The sequence below is a fragment of the Sorex fumeus genome, unplaced genomic scaffold, assembly GCF_029834395.1.
Source record: "Sorex fumeus unplaced genomic scaffold, SorFum_2.1 ptg000063l, whole genome shotgun sequence".
Lineage (NCBI taxonomy): Eukaryota > Metazoa > Chordata > Mammalia > Eulipotyphla > Soricidae > Sorex > Sorex fumeus.
In genome coordinates, this window is record NW_026606120.1 from 27570852 (window position 1) to 27592933 (window position 22082).

The 22082-nt window shown below is 39.9% G+C and overlaps 1 pseudogene; it reads left to right on the forward strand.

The window, feature by feature from the left end:
* The window catches only part of LOC130035184 (contactin-associated protein-like 3), a 201800-nt pseudogene that overhangs the window by 125783 nt on the left and 53935 nt on the right, over nt 1-22082 (forward strand).

The window sequence follows — 22082 nt, forward strand, 5'->3', positions numbered from 1 at the left end:
AAAGGCCCTCCCGTTGATCGTCGATTTGCTCGAGCGGGCCCAGTAACGTCTCCATTGGAGACTTTGTTGTTACTGTGTCTGGCATATCGAATACTCTCGGTAGCTTGCCGGGCTCTCCGAGAGGGGCGGAGGAATCGAACTCGGGTCGGCCATGTTGGCCGCGTGTAAGGTGAACGCCCTACCGCTGTGCTATCGATATTTGCTAAAAAATACTGTATCCTGTAAAATTATACCAAATATAGCTATCCATTCATCAGCTGATAAATGTTGTTATGAAATTTAGGTTATGAATGTTTAGAGTTTTGAGTTATGGCTACAGCTGATACAAATGCTTTTGCACAATTGTTATCTGCAACTAAATCTTCAATTTTCTAGGATATATACTCTAGCATATACACTTGCAGGGCTGGAGCAATAGCACAGTGGTAGGGCGTTTGCCTTGCACGCACCCAGCCGGGTCAAGCTGGGTTCTATTCCTCCGCCCCTCTTGGAGAACCCAGCAAGCTACCGAGTGTATCTCGCACACATGGCAAAGCCAGGCAAGCTACCCATGATGTATTCAATATGCCAAACGCAGTAACAATAAGTTTCAAAATGGAGACATTACTGGGCCCGCTCGAGCAAATCAATGAACAACGGGAGGACAGTGACAGTGACAGTGATACACTTGCTGGGTGGTCAGTAAAGGTAAAGGTAAAGGTAAAGGCCCTCCCGTTGTTCGTCAATTTGCTCGAGCGGGCCCAGTAACGTCTCCATTGGAGACTTTGTTGTTACTGTGTTTGGCATATCGAATATGTCACAGGGAGCTTACATTATCTTCACCTTCACTTGTTTGCCTTCTTTTAATTTTAAGTTTTAATTTTGTTTATTTATTTATTTTTTTTGGTGCCAGGGATTGAACCCAGGTCTTAACACATGCAAAGTGAGAGTCTATCACTGAGCTCTATTAAACTTTCTTTTCATCATTATTATTACAATATCCATATTATAAGATATGCAATGGCATCTCATTGAACTTTCTATTTTCTATGCATTAGTGCTGGATTAAGGTCTCTTTTCCTGTCCACCGTGCACCGTAAATGTTTTTAATAATCATTAGAGATGCAGTTTTTTGTTGTTATTGTTTTGACACCCCGGCAATGTTTAGGGGTAACCTGACTTGGTACTCAGGAATTACTTTTGGCAGTACTCAGGGCACTATTTGGAATGCCAGGGATTATATCTGGGTCAGCTGTGTGCAACGAATGAATGGCGATGCTCAGGGGACCATACGGGATGCTGGGAATCAAACCCGGGTCAGCCGCGTGCAAGGCAAATGCCCTACCCACTGTGCTATCTCTCCAGCCCCTAGTTCTCATCTTTAAAAAAAATTTTTTTGTCTTGTCCTTGTTGTGCCAGAGGTCCCATGCCTCCTTGATATAATAGACCTCCCCTGGCCTTTCTATGGCTCTTGCAGAGCTTTTTTGATAAGGGTCATTGTCACAAATATGCAGTGAGAACTCAATGTGATTTTGATTTGCATTTTTCTGATGATAAGGAGTGAGCACTTTTGCATGCTCACACTGCCATCTTTAGTTTTCTTTCTTCCTATATATATACATATATTTTTTAAAAGTCTATGCAGATTAATGTCCATTTTGTATTGTGTTGATATTTGTTGTTTTAGTTGAGTTGTGTGATTCCTTCATGCATTATATACAAACCTGTCTGTAGGGTACATGATGTATAAAATATCTTTTCCCAATTATTAGGCTGCCTTTTTGCTCTGGTACTAGTTTCTTTCACTATACAAAAGCTTTTCATATTTTGATTTAATACTACTTTCACTCTTATTTTAACTCTTGATGCCCTTGATATTAAAATTGAGACTGCAAATATCTGTTATCAGTATCTAGTATGTATCAATATCTAGTGTGTAACACATATTTTCTTATGTATAGTTTAGGAGTTAATCCACACCATTAATCCATTTAAAATTATTTTTCCTTTTGATGTTAAATATTTATCTGGTTACTTTTTAAAATGTAGCTGTTCAGTTTTCTCAACAGTGTTTGTTGAAGAGGATTTCCTTTGCTCATTGTATATTCTTAGCCTATTTGTCATAAATTGACAGCGGATGGGGAAATAGTACATCTGCTACGGCATTTGCCTTGCACATGACTGGCCTGGCTTCACTACAGAACACAGAAAAAGTCCCCTCAGTATAGTTAGAAATGATCTCTGAACACAAAGCCAAGAGTAATTCTTCAAAACTGTTTTTCATGCTCTCCTTAAAAAATAGTAAAATTGTGGGGACAGAGAGAAAGAGTGCAACAGAGTACAGCAATTAAGGATGCTTCCGCTGGAAAGAAAGATGGCGGCCGCACGGGAGCCTTGTGGAAAGCAGGTTTGAGCCGGGCTCGGGGGAGCGGCGGCGACCTCATGGGAAGGGGGGTTTTGTGGGCCGTCCCCCACGCCCCACCGAGGTCGCCAGCTGCCCCCCACGAGCGGCTCTCCGGCACGGCCACGGCCCCGGAGGCACAAGGACTTAGCACAGAGAACCAGCCGCTTGGAGCAGAACAGCAAATGGACTTGTGTTGAACCGCGCCACCAAGCCGGCACGGAGGGGGAAGGGCGTTGACCGGCCCGCCCGCTCCTCTCTGGAAAGAAAGATGGCGGCCGCACGGGAGCCTTGTGGAAAGCGGGTTTGAGCCGGGCTCGGGGGAGCGGCGGGGACCTCATGGGAAGGGGGGCTTTGTGGGCCGTCCCCCACGCCCCACCGAGGTCGCCAGCTGCCCCCCACGAGCGGCTCTCCGGCACGGCCACGGCCCCGGAGGCACAAGGACTTAGCACAGAGAACCAGCCGCTTGGAGCAGAAAAGCAAATGGACTTGTGTTGAACCGCGCCACCAAGCCGGCCCGGAGGGGGAAGGACCTTGACCGGCCCGCCCGCTCCTCTCTGGAAAGAAAGATGGCGGCCTCACGGGAGCCTTGTGGAAAGCAGGTTTGAGCCGGGCTCGGGGGAGCGGCGGGGACCTCATGGGAAGGGGGGGCTTTGTGGGCCGTCCCCCACGCCCCACCGAGGTCGCCAGCTGCCCCCCACGAGCGGCTCTCTGGCACGGCCACGACTCCAGGGCACAGAATCCAATCTCTTAACAATCTCTTAACATCATTCTATTCTTAAACCAAGTTGTAGAAAGCAAATCATTTCACAATGCTGTTTCAGCATGTCTGATTGTGGGGGGTGGGTCGTAAACTCTAAACAATAATTGTGCATCTTCTATCGAAATAATCTATCTAGTCAAAGTAGATAGAGTATTAACTAGAACTCATCTGCCTCACAAGAATTGGGAGGGGTGGGAGGTGGGGGTCTATTGGGGTTCGGGGTTAAAAATGAGTATTGGTAAAGGGAAATGTGTTCGGTATCTACATGACTGAGACCTAAACCCGAAAGCTCTGTAACTTTTCCCACAGTGATTCAATAAATAAATTATAAAAAAAAAAAAAAGGATGCTTCCTTGCATGTGAAGCACCCAGCTTGATTCTCCATACCATACACCCAAGCCTCACCAGAAGTCATCTCTGTACACAAAGCCAGGAGTAAGACCTGACTACCACCAGTTGTGGGCCCCCCACCTCATAAATAAGTGAATTGGCTGTCCATATTCTGGTGACTTTAATTTGGGGCTCTGTATTGTATTCCACTGGTTCATTTTTGTTGAAATATTTTGTTTTTCATTTCTTATTTCTCTTAAAATTTGCAATTATGTACTAAATCAATAGGGCATCAAATTCTAATGGTAGGTTCATAGAGCAGTTAGCTTTAGCTGCACAATAAAGTACCGTAAAACATAATGACTGAAAATCCTCTTGGTTAAATTCACAGTTCTGTGGCTTTTGTTAAGTTAGTCATCTGCGGTCAGTGGAGGTGGATTGTTTATAGTCCTCTTATGCATTTGTGCTATTTGTCATTTGATTGGCTGAAGCCTAAGTTTCTTTTAAAAAAGATGCTTCTGGAGAAACTTGTGCCAGTGGTGCTTGTGGTTCACCAGGGCTATAACTGGCAGTGTTCAGTGAACCACTTGGTGCTGGGGAGATAACTCAGAATTTTGTGCACCGTAAGCATATATTTACCATATAAGTCTGCATTGTTTTTTTTTTTCATATGGCTGGGGTTATAGGATAAGAATGAAATGAGAGTTGGTCCACTGCTGAAAGCAATGTACTCATGTACCATTGGCCAAAATAGGTCAATATTCAACCCAAGTGCTTTTCTATAGGAGAGTTCTCAAAAGGGAGAATCTTTTATAATATTATCTTTCCTATACTTATACTATACTACACATACAGAGATGCAGGCTAGTAACATGTGCTGTGTATGGTCACTCTAAACAATTTATACCGTGGTCCTGTATGAAATTAATTTTATTACATTTTAGGAAAAGCAAGCCTATTTCCTGATATAATACAATATACAGAGAATGTATCTATCCCCAGTATGTAATTTTTGGTAGACTCTACTAAATTTATTAGACCATGGTGGTGTTATGTTAGGAAATCATGTTGACAAAACTAGTTATCTTTGTTCTTTCTTTTGAGTTCATTATCTTCCTCCAATTTTTCTAGCAGCGGATTAGTACTAAGATGCATATAACTCCTGATGGAGTTGGGCAATAATAGTGTGTATGTCTTCTTCTAGGTGCCTGCCCAGCTATTGTGAACATGGGGGTGTATGTTCTCAGTCCTGGGACACCTTCTCTTGCGATTGCCAGCACACTGGTTACACAGGTGCTACATGCCATTCCTGTAAGCCTTGCAAACTGCTTATTCTCCTTCTTCATTATTTTCGATTTTCCTTCTCATAACTATGTTTATATGCATCTGCGCAAACATATGGTGTAAAAATGATAGCAGAAAACAGAGACTCAATCTTTGAGTCTAATTTGCTTTAAAAATAGTTTTACTTAGACAAATGTGAGGAAAGAGAAAGAAAGAGACAAATGTTCAAGAGATAACATGGGCTTTCCCAGCAAAGAACAAACCTGTCTGATATACTTTTAACAAATTTTAATTTCTAATGATGTCATGACAGCTTACAGAAATACATCAATAAATAGACAAGAAAAAATAGAAGGTAAGCAGTAGTAAGTCACCGTCATGGTCCTCCCGTTGTTCATCGATTTTCTCTAGCGGGGCCAGTAACGTCTCCATTGTGAGACTTGTTACTGTGTTTGGCATATCGAATACGTCACGGGGAGCTTGCCAGGCTCTGCCATGCGGGCGAGATACTCCCAGTAGCTTGCCGGGTTCTCCGAGAGGGACGGAGGAATCGAACTCAGGTCGGCCATGTTGGCTGCGTGCAAGGCAAACGCCCTACCCGCTGTGCTATCGCTTCAGCCCAAGCAATAGTAAGTATTGAAAAATATTATAAAGTGTTCTTTTTTAAAATCTAGAATATATAACTTACCCTGTTTAAATTTGAGCCAATTTGAGTTTCTGAGTTCTGTAGCAAAACAAGTTATTGGGTTTCATGATAAATTTTTATGATGATAACATACTGGAATTTACTATCTGTCCACAAATTTTAATTTATCTAATATTTAAAAGCATCCTGGAGGTAAGTACAATGATCTCCAGTTCACATTTATGAAAGAGGAAATGAGTACATGGTCAGACTGCTTTAAGACAGATCTCTTGATCTCCAGTCGATTATGTTTCTTCTGTCTTGAACGGCATTCTCTTTCCTGAAAAATAATTCTCTCAAGTTTAAAGCTAACCAAACTTGTCTGACCAGTAAATGATTAGACCCACTTATTCCTCTTAATGGGCTGGAGCAATAGCACAGCAGTAGTGTGTTAGCCTTGCACACAGCCGGCCTGGCCGAGCAGGGTTCAATTCCTCCACCCCTCTCGGAGAGCCCGGCAAGCTACCGAGAGTACCTTGCCTGCACGGCAAAGCCTGGCAAGCTACCCGTGACATATTCAATATGCCCAACACAGTAGCAGCAAATCTCACAATGGAGACGTTACTGGACCTGCTCAAGCAAATCGATGAACAGCAGAAGGACAGTGACAGTGACAGTGACAGTGATTTCTCTTACTAGAGTCCTGAAATTCTCATGGTTTTCTAATTATTGGCTTTTGTCTTAGCTTCCCCTTATTTGTATAGCACTGTTGTCATTTCTTAATACATACCTTCCTTCCCTGGGACTTTAAGTAAAGAGCATGATATAAAAATGAGCACATCCAACCACCACCAGTTCTTCTTATTAGAGGTTATGTTTCATTTCTGAGAGTTCTTCCTTAAAATTATTTAATAAATTTTACACTGTGTGGAAAGAAGGCAGCATATGAATTGACATGGTCCAGTTTGATATGGATGGAAATTTAGGAATTTGGGTTGAGATAAGAACCCTTGGTCCCCATTTTGGCAGTTCCACAGAGGAGCCCACAGCATCTTGCTGAACTTAGGGAGGTAAATAACCCCGTAAACACAAGGTAAATTCAACCAGAGTAAATTCACTTGCCTCTATTTTTTATAATGGTGTCAGGTTAGAATTTACAGGACTACTCTTCATTGGAAATGGGCTGAATAATCAGAAATTAAACGTTGAGAGATTTGGTCAAAGTCATTTGTGTTAAACAGTCCATTTCTTACTTGGATCATCCCTCATCACATCTAGCAGATGTTTTAATCAATGACTCAATACCTGCTGAATGTTAGTGATTAAGTAATGATAGCTAAAATAATATCTCACTTTTATATAATTATGATCTAAACAAATATGAATACAATTATGAGAGATGATAGATTTTTTTCACTTGTGAAAAAATATTTTCCTAATAATTAAATTGACTTCATTGTGGTTCTCTACTGAAAAATAAAATGAGGGCCTGAGGTTTCTAGATCAGTAGTAAGAGATCATAAGCTTATTGTCTTTTGGTATGCAATAAATATTTTTTGCTTCAAGTACACAATTAGTACATATGAGCATTCACATTAAGAACAGGTTTTCATACTCTATTTCCATAGGAAATTTCAATCCTAATCCAAATGTAACCACCGCTATCAATATTGTCTGTGTTTCCATCACTATAAGTGGCAAAAATTGTGTTATTTACTTGGGAAACTCCAACCTGGACACATTGATTGATGTGTGGCTATATTTAATAAAACAGTGTTTTCTTTTATAAAATTCCTGGACAAACATTAATTCTTAAAATTTTCCCTTTTTTGAGAGAGAAACAACAGTAATTCTTGAAGCCCTCTCTGCATTTTCCTTAGCTATGGAGAGTAGTTACAGGGTTTAAAACTTTAGATCTAGAATCTCATCAGTGCAGACAGATCAATGTTCACACCCTCTTCTTATCTCTTTCCCTCCCTATCCCCCTTTCTTGGATCAGTTCAATTTAAGGATTTTCCTGTACTTTTACATGAGAGTTGGTGTGGATGCCAAATCTGATCACTAGTGTTTTAAAGTGCCAATCCAACCATGTGCCAGAAAGAGCCCTGTGCCATTTTCTGGCAGTCATTGAGAGCTTTACAGGTTTTCTAAAGATTATTCCTGTCCAAGCAACAAATGAGATGTTTGCAGTTGATTATTCATAAAAACTTATTCTAAATATTAAGTCTATCATCTGCACATGTAAATAATTTTCTTTGTTTATAGAAAAAATTATTGATAATATGAAAAATTCCAAAATGAATCAGGATAAACTGAAATTACAAAGAGGTTTTCACACACATTTTGTTTGAGTTTCAATTTCTTGAATAATTATTATGGATAATTTTAAGAAGCTCTGTTAAACAAGCTTTAAAAAGTGAAGAAGGCAGAATTGCTCATTAGTAAAGTGCATCTTTAAAACTGCATCTTTCAAAATGAATTGTTAAAAATTCATTTCATATATAAATTGCTTTAACTAAACAAAGAGTATAACTATTGAGTAATATAAAGGAAATAAAAAATAATAGTATCTATTATTATATACTGACAGGTAAGCTAATGTGCTTCAGATACTTGGATGTATCTGAAGGTCATAAGGGATTCAGCTTCACATATCCCACAGTAATAAGTCTTAAAATGTCTCAGATTCAGCTCACTGCCTAATTGCAACAGAGACCAGTCCTCTAGAGAAAATGTGCATGAGAGCAGTTCAGAGTGAGTACTGCCAGGGGAAGGTATCACACAATAAAGCTGCTAGAGGGACACAGCTCATTGTGGTGTTGTCTGAGATCATGTGTTTTGCAGCACTGTACGAGCAGTCTTGTGAAGCCTACAAGCACAGGGGAAACTCCTCAGGACTCTACTACATTGATTCCGATGGAAGTGGCCCACTGGGACCATCTCTTGTATATTGCAACATGACAGGTATTCTAATGAACTCTTTTTATAATAGTCAAAATCATAGTAATGTTTATTTTGCGCAAAATAAAATCGGGGAAAGTAGAGTTTGATTTGTGGCAGCTCTATCAAATTGTGATTATATTGTGATTGTTACTTTAATGCGATTATTCTGAAGTATTAAATATAATATTATAAACCAATAAAGAGTAGTAATCAAAAGTTATTTGATTAATTTTGAAAAATTGTTTAGGTTAAAATTAATTATAGTCTCTACTCAATAATCTAAAAAATGAATAGATTTTATTTCTTAGTTCATGTCAACAAATGCCATAGACTTTTAAAACATGAAAAATTCCAGTTGCAATAATGTTTTTTTTAAATTTTTATTAGTGAAACACCATGAGGTACAGTTGTAGACTTACAAATTTTTGTGCTTGGGTTTCAATTATACAATGATCAAGTACCCATACCACCACCAGTGCCAATTTTCCACCACCACAGATCCCAGTATCCCTCCCACCCCATTCCCCGCCCCATCCCACCCTGCCTCTGTTGCAGGGCATTCCCTTTTGTTTTCTCTCTCCTCCTGGGTGTTGTGGTTTACAAAAGAGGCATTGAGTGGCAATCATGTTCGGTCTATAGTCTACATTCAGCATGCTTTTCCCATCCAGGGAGGATCCCCCCAACACGCTTTATTTGGTGCTCCTTTCTCTATCTGAGCTGCCCTTTCCCAAAGCATGTGTGGCTGGCCTCCAAGCCATGAAGTAAACCTCCTGATACTTATCTCAGCTATTCTTGAGTGTTAGTCTCCTATTATGTTACTTTATGTTCCCCAAAAGAATGCAGTATTTCTATGTCTGTCCCTCTCTTTCTGACTCATTTCGCTTAGCATGATACTTTCCATGTAGTACCACTTGTATGTAAATTTCATGACTTCATCTTTTCTAACAGCTACTCCATTTTGTAGATGTACCAAAGTTTCTTTAACTGGTCATCTGTTCTCGGGCACTCAGGTTTTTCCAGATTCTGGATATTGTAGAGTGCTACAATGAACAAACAAGTGCAGATGTCATTTCCACTATATTTTTTTGCCTCTCTGGGATATATTCCCAGGAGTGGTATTGCTGGGTCAAATGGGAGCTCAATTTCTAGTTTTTTGAGAATCGTCCATACTGTTTTACAAAAGGGCTGAACCAGTCGGCATTCCCACCAGCAGTGAAGGAGGGTCCCTTTCTCACGAGATCTGAGCCAGTACCGGTTGCTTTTGTTCTTTTGCATGTGGGCCAGTGTCTGTGGTGTGAGATGATATCTCATTGTGGTTTTGATCTGCATCTCCCTGATGAATAATGATGTAGAGCACTTTCTCATGTGCCTTTTAGCCGTTCAGATTTCTTCTTTGAGAAAGTTTCTGTTCATTTCATCACCCCATTTTGTGATGGGGTTGGATGTTTTCTTCTTGTGGAGTTCAATCAGTACTTTATATATCCTTGATATCAACCCCTTGTCAGATGCGGATTGGGCGAATATCCTTTCCCATTATGTAGACTGTCTTTCTATTTTGATCCTTGATTCTTTTGAGCTGTAGAAGCTTCTTAGTTTAAGAAAGTCCCATTTGTCTATCTGTTTTTACTTGCTTGGTCAATGGTGTGACATCTTTGAAGATACTATTAGCTTCAATGTCATGGAGGGTTTTGCCAACTTTGTCTTCAATGTACCTTATGGATTACGGTCTAATGTTGAGGTCTTTAATCCATTTTGATCTTACTTTTATACATGGTGTTAGGCAGAGATCTGAGCCCAGTTTTTTGCATGTAGCCATCCAGTTTTGCAAGCAAAATTTGTTAAAGAGGCCTTCTTTACTCCACTTCACATTTCTTGTTCCTTTATCAAAGATTAGATGATCATATGCTTCAGGGGAGATGTTAGTATATTCAGTTCTGTTCCATTGGCCTGCATCTCTGCCTTTGTTCCAGTACCATGCTGTTTTAATTATTACTGCTTTGTAATAGAGTTTGAAGTTGGTGAGGTTGATTCCTCCAATTTTCTTTTTCCCAAAAATTGCTTTAGCTATTCATGGATGATTATTGTTCCATATGAATTTCAGGAGTGTTTGCTCCATTTGTTTGAAGAATGTCATGGGTCTCGCTAGGTAAAGTATTTTTGGTGAGGCATTTATTTCATTGAGTTTTTTCACTATATCCCACCACTGTATTCAGGCCATGAGGGTTTTATCAGACAAATCAGCTGTGAATCTTAAGGATGCTCCTTTGTAGGAATTTTCTTTCTTTGATCTTGCTGCTTTCAGAATTTTGTCTCTATCTAATGTTTCACTCATTTTGACCAGGATGTGTCTTGAGGTATTTTTATTTGAATTTCTTCTAGCTGGTACCCTTCCGGCCTCCTGAATGTGGCCACATGTTTTCTTCAGCTCTGGAAACGTCGTAGCAATGATATCTTTGACAGTTTCTTCTTCATCAGGGTTTTCCTCCTGTCCCTCTGGGACTCCAATAATTCTTATGTTACCCCTCTTGGCTTCATCACGATCTTCTCTTGACATCTGTTCCCGAATTGTGAGTCTCTTCTCCATTTTCTGCTCTTTTCTGGAGAGTCTCTGGACTTCATCTTTGAGCTCACTGATTCTGTCCTCAGCAGCTGTTACTCTGCTGCTGAGGCCTTCCACTGAGTTTTTCAATTCGCCTACGAAATTTTTTAGGTCTGACATTTCCGTTTGCATTTTCCTAATTTCTACCTTCAAATCCTCTTGTCTTTTATTGGCATTGCTTTCCATTGCTTCTTTTAGCTCCCTAGATATCCTCAGTAGCTCCTTTCTAAATTCCTTGTCAGAGAGGTTGTCTAGCACTTCATTACTGTTGACGTCTTCTGGGCTAGGCTGTTCAATAAGAAAGCTTGGTGGGCTTTTGCGTTGCTTTACCATTGTGATCAGTTTGGTTTAGTCCTTCACGCTCACTATTCTGCTTGAGTTGCAGAATGAATTGAGATGGGCTTAATCAATTATTGGCTAATGTGTGTCTGGTGGTTAAACTAACTTAGTGAAAGTTCCATGTAAGAGGGTAACTTATGGTTTCTATGGGATATGTAGTGGGAGAATAACTCTGGCCACATTAATGGCTGCGGCTCCGGGAAGGGGTCCTTTCGCTGGGTGGGTTCCTGGGTGAATAAGGAGAGAGTGCCCAGAATGGTTCAGCTTTGTTTTTGTGCGGTGTGCCTCAATTCCCGTCCCCCGCAGACCAAGGGTGAAAACCGGCCATTCTCAGGGGATCTAGTTAGCCATGCAGACCCGGGAAGGGGCCCTACTGCCGGGCAGGTTCCTGTTTGAATCAGGCTCTACTGTACATTTTTGCCTCTCTGGGATATATTCCCAGGAGTGGTATTGCTGGGTCAAATGGGAGCTCAATTTCTAATTTTTTGAGAATCGTTCATACTGTTTTCCAAAATGGCTGAACCAATTGACATTCCCACCAGCAATGAAGGAGAGTCCCTTTCTCCCCAGGTTCGTGCCCCAACACTGGTTCCTTTTATTCTTCTGGATGTGGATCAGTCTCTTTTGTGTGAGATTATATCTCATTGTTGTTTTGATATGCATCTCCCTGATGATTAGTGATGTTCAGCATTTTCTCATGTGCCTTTTTACTATTCGGATTTCTTTTTGGAATAAGTTTCTGTTCATTTCATCACCCCATTTTTTGATGCGGTTGGATGTTTTTCTTCTTGTGGAGTTCAACCAGTGCTTTGTATATCCTTGATATCAACCCCTTGTCAGATGTGTATTGGGTGTATATCCTTTCCCATTCTGTAGATTGTCTTTGTATTCTGGTCACTGTATCTTTTGAGGTGCAGAAGCTTCTTAATTTCAGATAGTCCCATTTATTTATTTCTGTTTTCACTTGGTTGGTCAGTGGAACATCATCTTTGAACATACCGTTTGCCTCAATATCATAGAGGGTTTTGTCGACCTTGTCTTCAATGTACCGTATGGATTTTGGCCTGATTTTGAGATCTTTAATCCACTTTGATCTGACTTTGTGCATGGTGTTAGGTCAAGGTCAAAGCCCTTTTTTTTTTGCATGTGGTTGTCCAGTTATGCCAGCATCATTTGTTGAAGAGGCTTTCCTTGTTCCACTTCACATTTCTTGCTCCCTTATCAAAGATTAGATGTTGTGTGTGTTTTGGGTTGTGTGTACAGATATTTCACCCTGTTCCATTAGTCTGCAGTCCTGGCTTTGTTCCAGTACCATGCTGTTTTAATTATTACTGCTTTGTAGTAGAGTTTGAGGTTGGGGAGGGTGATGCCTCCCCACGTCTTTTTCCCAAGAATTGCTTTAGGTATTCGTGGGGGTTGTGTTCTGTATGAATTTCAGGAGTACTTAATCTATTTTTTTTTGAAGAATTTCTTGGGTATCCTTATAGGGGTCACACTGAATCTGTATATTGCTTTGGGGTGTGCCCCGACCCGCTGGACTAGTCAACATGGATAACTGGGAGAGGGTGCATGAGTGATAAAAAAAAGAGAGAGACAGAAGAATGGGAGCAAGACAAGACTCTGATCAAGCTCCAAATTTATTTCTCACAAGGTAGTTTTTTTATAATTGATTACATGAGGAAGTAGGGAAAATGGGGAATTAACAAAACATGCAGATTTTCAGTGAATCAAGGTGTGAGCCCTAATGGCGGGCTCATGGCAGTTATCTCTTTGGCATATCTTAGAAGCTTACACAATTTTTACAAGTAGAGATTAGTTCCTAAATTTCAGGTCAGGGTGTACTGACCTTTTGGCTCCCATTAGGAGAGTATTGCCATTTTGACAATGTTAATTTTTCCTATCCATGAGCAGGGGGTATGTTTCCATTTCCTCATGTCCTCTTTTGTTTCATGGAGTAGCGTTTTGTAGTTTTCATTGTGCCTTTACCTCTTCAGTTAGACTGATTCCGAGGTATTTGATTTTCTGGAGCACAGTTGTGAACGGGATTTTTTTTCATGTACTTTCCTCTCTCTCATTATTTGCGTTTAGGAAGGCCATGGATTTTGGGGCATTAATTTTATAGTCTGCAGTTGCATTAATTTTTATCTTTAATTGCATTAACTAATCTAGAGAGAATAAATATTTATAAGGCACATGTATATGTTTAATACAATAAAGTGTCAATATTCAACTATAAATAAAATTTCATTTCTCCTAGGCCTAATATATGTAGTCAATAAGTAAATATAAACATAAGTTCTTTGAATGTTTTTGCTGTATATTTAGTGTAGTCAATAAGTAAATATAAACATTAGTTCTTTGAACATTTTTACTGTATATTTAATGTAAAAAATGACTAACACATTTCCTGATGTAAGCGCCAACAGTTCTGATAGACTTGATGCAATTTCTGTCCATCTCATCTATGACTGTGCCTGTTGGTGTCAGTACCCACAACGTCCCCTTCTTATCTCATTTTACCAGATGAAAGGGAGAATTGTCCTAATGAAAATTCTGTGCACTCGCAATAAAATAGATATACTCAAGCAACCACAGATTTTTATAATCTATGAATTCTCAAAATTCCCCAAATCAACTGTAGATGGTTCTAAAGTTATGTAAACCCCATTTTAATTTGGCTTCTCTTCAGATTTGTCTATGTGCACTCAACATTGTAGGATAATAATATTTACAAGGCAATATTTATGAATACATTTTTTTTGTTTTATTTTGTTTTTTATTTGGGGCCATTGAGGCTTTACTCAGCACTAACTCACAGCTCTGTGCTTAGGGACCATTCTTGTTGAAGCTCAGGGATAATATGTGGTGGTAGGGTTGAACATGCATCAGTCACATGCATACCCTCCGTGTGTTTCTTACCCTCCGTGTTACCTCACTTTTACTTTGATATACCTTATGCTTGATCTGTAAAGTAAAATCTAAGCAACTTTCAGTATATAGTTATTTATCTGTTCTTAATTTGATCACCTAAATATTCCAGAACTACAAGAAATATAGTAGCCTCTGAATTTTGTACATAAAACAAGAAACTTCTCCAGGTCTTAAGCTTTCATATTGGCATTTTTCAAGCAATTTATCTTTATACTGAGCAAAATTTTGTGATGTGATGATAAAGATATATGAGTTACCTTTGTGTGAAGATGTATGATCAGAAAAAATGTGAGAAAATCACCAAAGGATATTTCTAGATTTTCTGCTCTTAGAGGTAATAATTGAATATTGAAATTTCTGCGGCTTTTAAAATTAATTGCTACAACTCAATAAAGGCAAAAAAGGAGCTAAATATAGATCTATTCCAGTGATATAGTTACCTTTAATAAGTGGTCGCATAATTATCACAAATCACAAGGTATATTAAAATTTTTCATAATTTTGTCTTGGCTTAATACTAACAGTAGACTCTTTATAATTCTTTTTAAGTGCAGGGGTATTGCTATTTATTCAGCCATTGATTAAGCTTATTGAGCTGGGCTTGAACTAATTCATGGTCAGGGTCCTCCCGTTGTTCATCGATTTTCTCGAGCAGGCCCAGTAACGTCTCCATCGTGAGACTTGTTACTGTGTTTGGCATATCGAATACATCATGGGTAGCTTGCCAGGCTTGACCGTGTGGGCAAGATACTCTCGGTAGCTTGCTGGGCTCTCTGAGAGCGGTGGAGGAATCGAACTCGGGTCGGCCATGTTGGCTGTGTGCAAGGCAAACGCCCTACCCGCTGTGCTATCGCTCCAGCCCTTGAACTCAGTACTTTAAAAAATTTTTTTAATTGGACACCCGTGAGATAGACCATTACAAAGCTGTTCATGATTGAGTGTTAGTCATACAATAATCCAGCATCCATTGTTCCACCAGTGCACATTTCCCACCACCAATGTCCCCAGTTTCCCGACCACTACCCCCCTCACACACACTCCCCCACACTATTCAACAAGAAGGGGAAAATCAAGAGTAAAATCATGATGAGTAAGTGGCATGCTGTGCAAAACAATAGAAGTCTGTACTCAGATGAGTGACACAAAACTGTATTCCCATGAAATGTCCATCCTCTGGGTTCCAAGGGAAGGATGTGCAGGACAGAGAGCTTGGAAGAGCTCTTAGGGATGTTTCCCCTCTATCTTATAGTATTTTGATGGAGGTGTAAAGACTGAAGAAATCATGAAAGCCCCTAGGTCCCAAATTTGTGTCAAGAAGTTTAGCCCCATGAGAAGACAAACACCTGGAGGTCTGAGGGAGTGGCCTTTCTCAGAGCTGGGAGATCATGTACTCACAGTTCTGGCCTCTACCACTCAGGAAAGGGCACATATGAGTCACCTTCGCCCCGAGGAGCCTTCAGTACAAAGCCCCTGAGCTTGGGTGAAAGTGGTCCCAATTGACCATGCTCCTCAGGGCTCCTATTGGACACCATGCTTTCCACTTGCAGTCACTAGCACATTTGCTCATAAATGCCCGTGAACAAACATCTTATCTCCCAGTAACTGTTCTTTTACAGGCATAAAATTCACCCCCAAAATTGTGGTAAAATGATGCAGTTTTGTGAAATTGAGTGACTGAACTTTGTATAGGCCTCATCTGTGTGACACCAGGGCTGTGTCACAGAGACACAGATGTGTCATAGATGACAGTGGCTCTCACCCGTATTTCTCTGTACAGGAGTTCAATCAGCAAATTTCCAGCAGACTATTTCAGAGGCCTGTGGTCATCCTTCTTACAGACAAAGTGTTTATTTACATTTTCTTTGTGAATCCTAAAATAACCACTTGAATTTTAGTCCATCTACTTAATTTATTGTCCTGCACTTGTATGTTCATTGCTGCACTGTTCACAATAGCCAAAATCTGGAAAAAAACCAAGTGCCCGAGAACAGATGATTGGCTAAAGAAACTTTGGTACATCTATACAGTGGAATACTATGCAGTTGTTAGAAGCCATAAAATTTGCATCCAAGTGGTTCTACGTGGAAAGTATCATGCTAAGTGAAATGAGTCAGAAAGAGAGGGACAGACATAGAAAGACTACACTAATTAATATGTGGAATATAAAGTAACAGAACGGAAGATGAACACCCAAGAATAGTTGAGATAAGTAAAAGGAGGTCTGCTCCACAGCTTGGAAGCCGTCAGCACATGCTGGATAAAAGGAAGCCCAGATAGAGAAGGGAACACCAAGTAAAGGGTGTTTGGAGGATTCGCTTGGGATGCAAGATGTGTGCTGAAAGTAAACTATAGACTGAACACGATGGCCACTCAATACCTCTACTGCAAACCACACCACCCTTAAAGGAAAGAGGCAGCAAAAGGGAATGCCCTGTCACAGAGGCGGGGTGGGATGTGGGGGTGGGGTAGGAGGGATACTGGGATCATTGGTGGTAGAGAATGGGCACTGATGGAGGGATGGTTACTCTATCATTGTATAACTGAAACCCAAGAATGAAAGTTTGTAAGTATAAAATTGTACCTCATGGTGTTTCACACACACACACACACACACACACACACACATATAAAACAAAATTATTGTTCTAAAGTGCAACTTGTTGAGCAGTTCTGGATTTTGGATATAGAAGGTAACATGTTCACACATAGAAATTTACTGTCTCCAATTTTCTCAGAATTTTATTTTCCTTTCTATCAGATACAAAGCAGCAGCAGGTTCTGCTCATAAAGAAGTGGGTCTGAGATTCAAATTGAATTTCATTCTCACCATTTGTGAGAAGGGCTTTGACTTTCTCTTCCCTTGAAATAAAGTTCCAAATCTTGAGTGAGGGACTCACCAACTAGAAAGGCATCAGATTTTTCTTGTCAAGTCTTTTTACTTCCATTTTTTTGGTCACGGAGATGGAAATGTTCAGAACAGATGTGCTTTGAACTTGTGTTTTTTCATGTAAACTAAAGATGTTTTTTAGTTTCCCCATCTGACCACCTGGTTTCCTGTGAAAGGCTACTTGGATAGTTTAGGGGGAGATTGTAAAGCATAGGCAAATTTGCAACTGGAAAGCGCATATCATTTGACAAAATCAAAAGCAATTAGAAGATGTTGTTTGGTATGGTGAGTCTGTGTTATTTTCTCCTGTTTATTCAAATTAAAGTATTACATTAAATGAGCTTCAGGGCTAGTTGCCTTAGCACATGGTAAACAGTTAAATTTGCATCTATTGGGGGCCACAGCAGTAGTACAGAGGGTAGGATGCTTGCTCTGTTCCTGTGGAGCTCAGGTCTAATTCCCCAGCATCATAAATAATCCCCCAAGCCCCATCAGGAGTGATCCCTGAGTGCCAGCCAGGAATAAACTTTGAGAACCACTGGGTATGGTCAAAAAGCCAAAGAAAATTTGTATCTTTTATACCTTTAATAATTCTCAGTTCAATCCAGCTCATCTGCTTATGCATTGATAAAAAGACTCCAGTAAGACAAACAAGCACATTTGCATGTGGTATAACTCAGGATAGTTAAAACATCTTGCTTGAACTCAAGATCTTACTAATATTTTTGAAGTCCATACAAATAACACATTGTGGAATATGAGAAAAATAATTATGTCTTTCTGGGGTATTTAAAGTTATTTTAGAAAAAGCAGTGATTTAAATTAGTATTATTTTTTTCTAGAGTAGTTTCAGAGACTTTTTTCCCAACAGTTTTCTTTCTCCTCACTTGAAAAATATTTCTATTACATTTTAACCATATGAGACCATCAATCTATCATGCTGACCAATGGCCTATATGAACCACTCAGGCACATCATATTTCTTTGTGCCATAAACCATGAAAATAAATGACAAACTGGCATTATAATTGATGAGTTCCCAAGCCTCCCCCATCTTTTATGTGATTTCTTTTACCCTTGTTTCCTATGAAGGAATAAACTCAGAGGACAAATGGAAGTAGGTCTCGGTCACGGTCCTCCCGTTGTTCATCGTTCTGCTCGAGCGGGCCCAGTAACGTCACCATTGGAGACTTTGTTGTTACTGTGTTTGGCATATCGAATACGTCACGGGTAGCTTGCCAGGCTCTGCCCGGCGGGCGAGATACTCTCGGTAGCTTGCCGGGCTCTCCGAGAGGGGCGGAGGAATCGAGCTTGGGTCGGCTATGTTGGCCGCTTGTAAGGCAAACGCCCTACCGCTGTGCTATCGCTCCAAGAAGTAGGTAATTACCAAAAAATAATCCTGGGTCACTAAAGGAATTTTCCATGGAAGTGTTGAAATGTGGACTGTCTGGTGAGGACAAGATTAAAGGGGAACGATATACAGTATTCAAGTAGCACAACTGGCTTCATAAGCAAAAAGAATGAAATGCTCTATTGAGCCCTTTTTCATTATTGAACATAAAATAGCTCTCATACTGATTTAGTGTATTTCTGTTCTTCCTCATTTTTTTCATGATCTGTGATATTATTTTCAATAGGTTTTGAGACAGGATTCCTTTTGCTCCTTGGATTCACCTCTGTGGATCTCTGCTGTACTTGATGGTTTAAAGATTTGTGACAACTAAAAGCTCGCTAAGTTTTTCCCAGGCTCAAACTCCCATGACAGAGGCTAGAGGGAACTCCTCATTGTCTTCCAGAGAATGTTTTTATTTTTAAATGTGTTCATATATATATATATTATATATGATATATATATTTAAAAATAAAAATACAATTCATGACTATTTTTGCCTCTATAGTTTGGAAATGGCTCTTCATGTCACCAAATTCACATTAAGGTCCATTTATATGATTTTCTATTAGAGTTGAGTTGTATAGGGAAACTTCTGGTCTGCATCTGAGCCACGTAGACTATGGGTTCACAAACTTTCATATCTTTATGGTATGATCTGTATGTTGTAGAAAGCGTAAAATAGTGAAGATGTTTTCTTTATGGATGGTCGAGTGTATAGAAGAAGGCAGGCTCATGTCCTCAGGGTAGCCATCCTGTCTGCAAGGCCACAAGAAGTACTTTCTGTAGGCAAGAACAGGGAAGCATATTTGTAGAAAAGATAGGTTGTGGGTTGGTGGGCCTAGAGTGGTCAATCGATTATCCTGTGGAATGGTTCTTTGAGGTAAAGCCCATTGTACTTGCAAATATACACAAAGATTTCAGACTTAAACTTGTTTATTTTAGGCTTTTGTGTGAAGGACAAGACTTGGATAACTATTGTTGCCTGGAAGAAGTTTGTCTTGTTAATTTCTGCCACTTCAGGGCACAAGGAGAGCCTCATTCTCAGGCCCTTGAATAGAGTTATCTATTGGAATGGCCAGAAATTGCTAGGAGAGTGTTGTGGTAGGAGTGTGTGTGGGGGGGGATGGGCCTCAAAAATAAAATATTGCTAAGGTAGGAGCAAAGAGATAGTATAACAGATATGGTGGTTGCCTTCCATGTGGGTAACCCAAGTTCAATTCCTGGCACCTCTATGGTTCCCCATACCCTGCTGGGAATGATCACTGAGCATAGAATCAGAAGTAAGACTTGAGCAGAGCCAGGTTTATCTCCACTAAATCCCAAAAATTATTTATGGGGGAGTTGTTTTTCCTGAGCACTGTTTGTGAGACTCATCCCTGCCTCAGTGAAACAAAACCTAGTTATTTCCAAATTGTTGTGATTTTGGCCACTGTGGTGGGTGAGTTACTGAAATCAATTTTATCCAAAAATATTTACTTCCTTTTTTTTATCTTAATGTGACCTGTTTGGTCATCAAGTAGGTAGAACAAGATTCTCAATCCAACATGGAATACACTCATTTAAAAGGAAAAAAAAACTAGAGTTATAGTACAAAGCTTTGGCACTTGCCTTGTATGTGGCTCAAATGAAAATGGTTCAAATTGTGGTTTTTCATGTAGTCCCCACAGTTCTACAGGGTGTGACTCTAACCATAGATCCAAGAATAATCAGGAGCACAGATCCATGTGTGACCACTGAGTGTGGCACAACAAAAATAACCAAACAACCACAAAAATAACATTTAAAAAGAAAAGGATATACATATTAAATACTTGTCTTTTGATAGTAATAAAATAAAAAGATTATGAGAAAATTTTATGTCTTAAATTTGTAGTTATTTCTTTGAATATGATAAACACAGAACTTAAGAATTGGCTCATAGATCAAATAAAGGGTGTTGGGAGGATCCTCCCAGGATGGGAGATGCATGCTGAAAGTAGACTATAGACCGAACATGATTTCCACTCAATGCCTCTTTTGCAAACCACAGCACCCAAAAGGAGAGAGAGCACAAAAGGGAATACCCTGCCACAGAAGCTGGGTGGGATGTGGGGATGGGGGTGGGAGGGATACTGGGATCAGTGGTGATGGAAAATGGGCACTGGTGGAGGGATGGGTACTCGATCATTGTATAATTGAAACCCATGCACAAACATTTGTGAGTCTACAACTGTACCTCATGGTGTTTAACTAATAAAAATAAAAAAAAAGTATTGGCTCATCGATGGTATTGATGGTATTGTTGCAACAAAGTTCATCAAAACTAATGACCACCAATTCATCGTAATGCAAATTATAATAGATAATACCTATCTGAATATTATAGGATCCTAGTTTTTTTATTCTAATCTCAGAGTATTTGATAAATATACAAAAAACCCTCAATTCAGATAAAATTGATTCCAATGTTTATTTTAACAATTTCCATCCATTATCTTCTCCTTTCTCCCTCTCATACCATATCTGCTCTAAGATTCCACGTGGACCTCCGTTTGGCACACTGGGTCCCATATTGCTAGGGCTGGGAGCTCAAATGGAGGAAGCCCCCAACCAGTATTCTTCAAGTACTCAGTCAACATGGACCAGCTCCGAGTAATGATTGAACATGCAGATCACTGTCAGCAGGAGCTGGCTTTCCACTGCAAGAAGTCAAGGCTTCCAGCTCACCAAGGTAAGTGATCAGTCATTAGGGCTAGAGGCCAACTGGGTCACGGGGGCAGTCACTGATCTATTAAAGGTCTTTGAACACACTGCCCAGTTCATTGTCTGAGAATTACACGTTTTTCTTGAAGCAGTACTTAATGTAAATCTATTGCTCTTTGTTCAATGTGGGTCTTTTGTTCAATATGAAGTCTTTTTCTAGACTCACCTGGGCAGCTGAGCCTCAGTGGTCCTTGGAAAGCTCAGGATTCATCCACCAAGAAGGGTGATAGCATTTCACTTTATTTTTTGGCGATAAAAAGTGTAAATTAGAACATGGCTTGGATGTTATTATGCCGTGACTATTTTTTTTCACAGACCAAATTTATTCTATGTCTTAGGAAATTACAAATTAGAAATCAATGTTAGCTCTAGACATCTCTTTTAGGATATAGAAGATTGTGATAGATTGTTAATTTTGTATCTATTGAGGCCAGAATAATAGGATAGAGGGTAGGGTGTTTGCCTTGTAGTGTGGAGCTAAGGATTGACACATATGGTCCTTCCAGCCCCATCAGGAGTGACCCTGAGTGTAGAGCCAGGAGTAAGCTCTGAGCACTGAAGGTTGAGATTTCAGCTTTTCAAGCCAAAGAAAAAAGTATCTATTATACTTTTAATAATTATCAGTTTTTTTATTTTTTCCTTTGCAATATCTCATTTTGTCAAAATATGCAGCCCCATGGCTTCCTTGAAACATGTGGATTTCTACTTTATTCTTTCTCTGATCGACATAGTTAGGTGGGGGACAGAAGGAGGGAGACAAGGCTCTTGTGCTTCCATGCCCAGCAAATCACCCCGCAGCTGGGAAATAATCTCAGTACTCTGTCTTCAAACAGTAATCTCAGCAGGATTTAATTGCACACAGACAA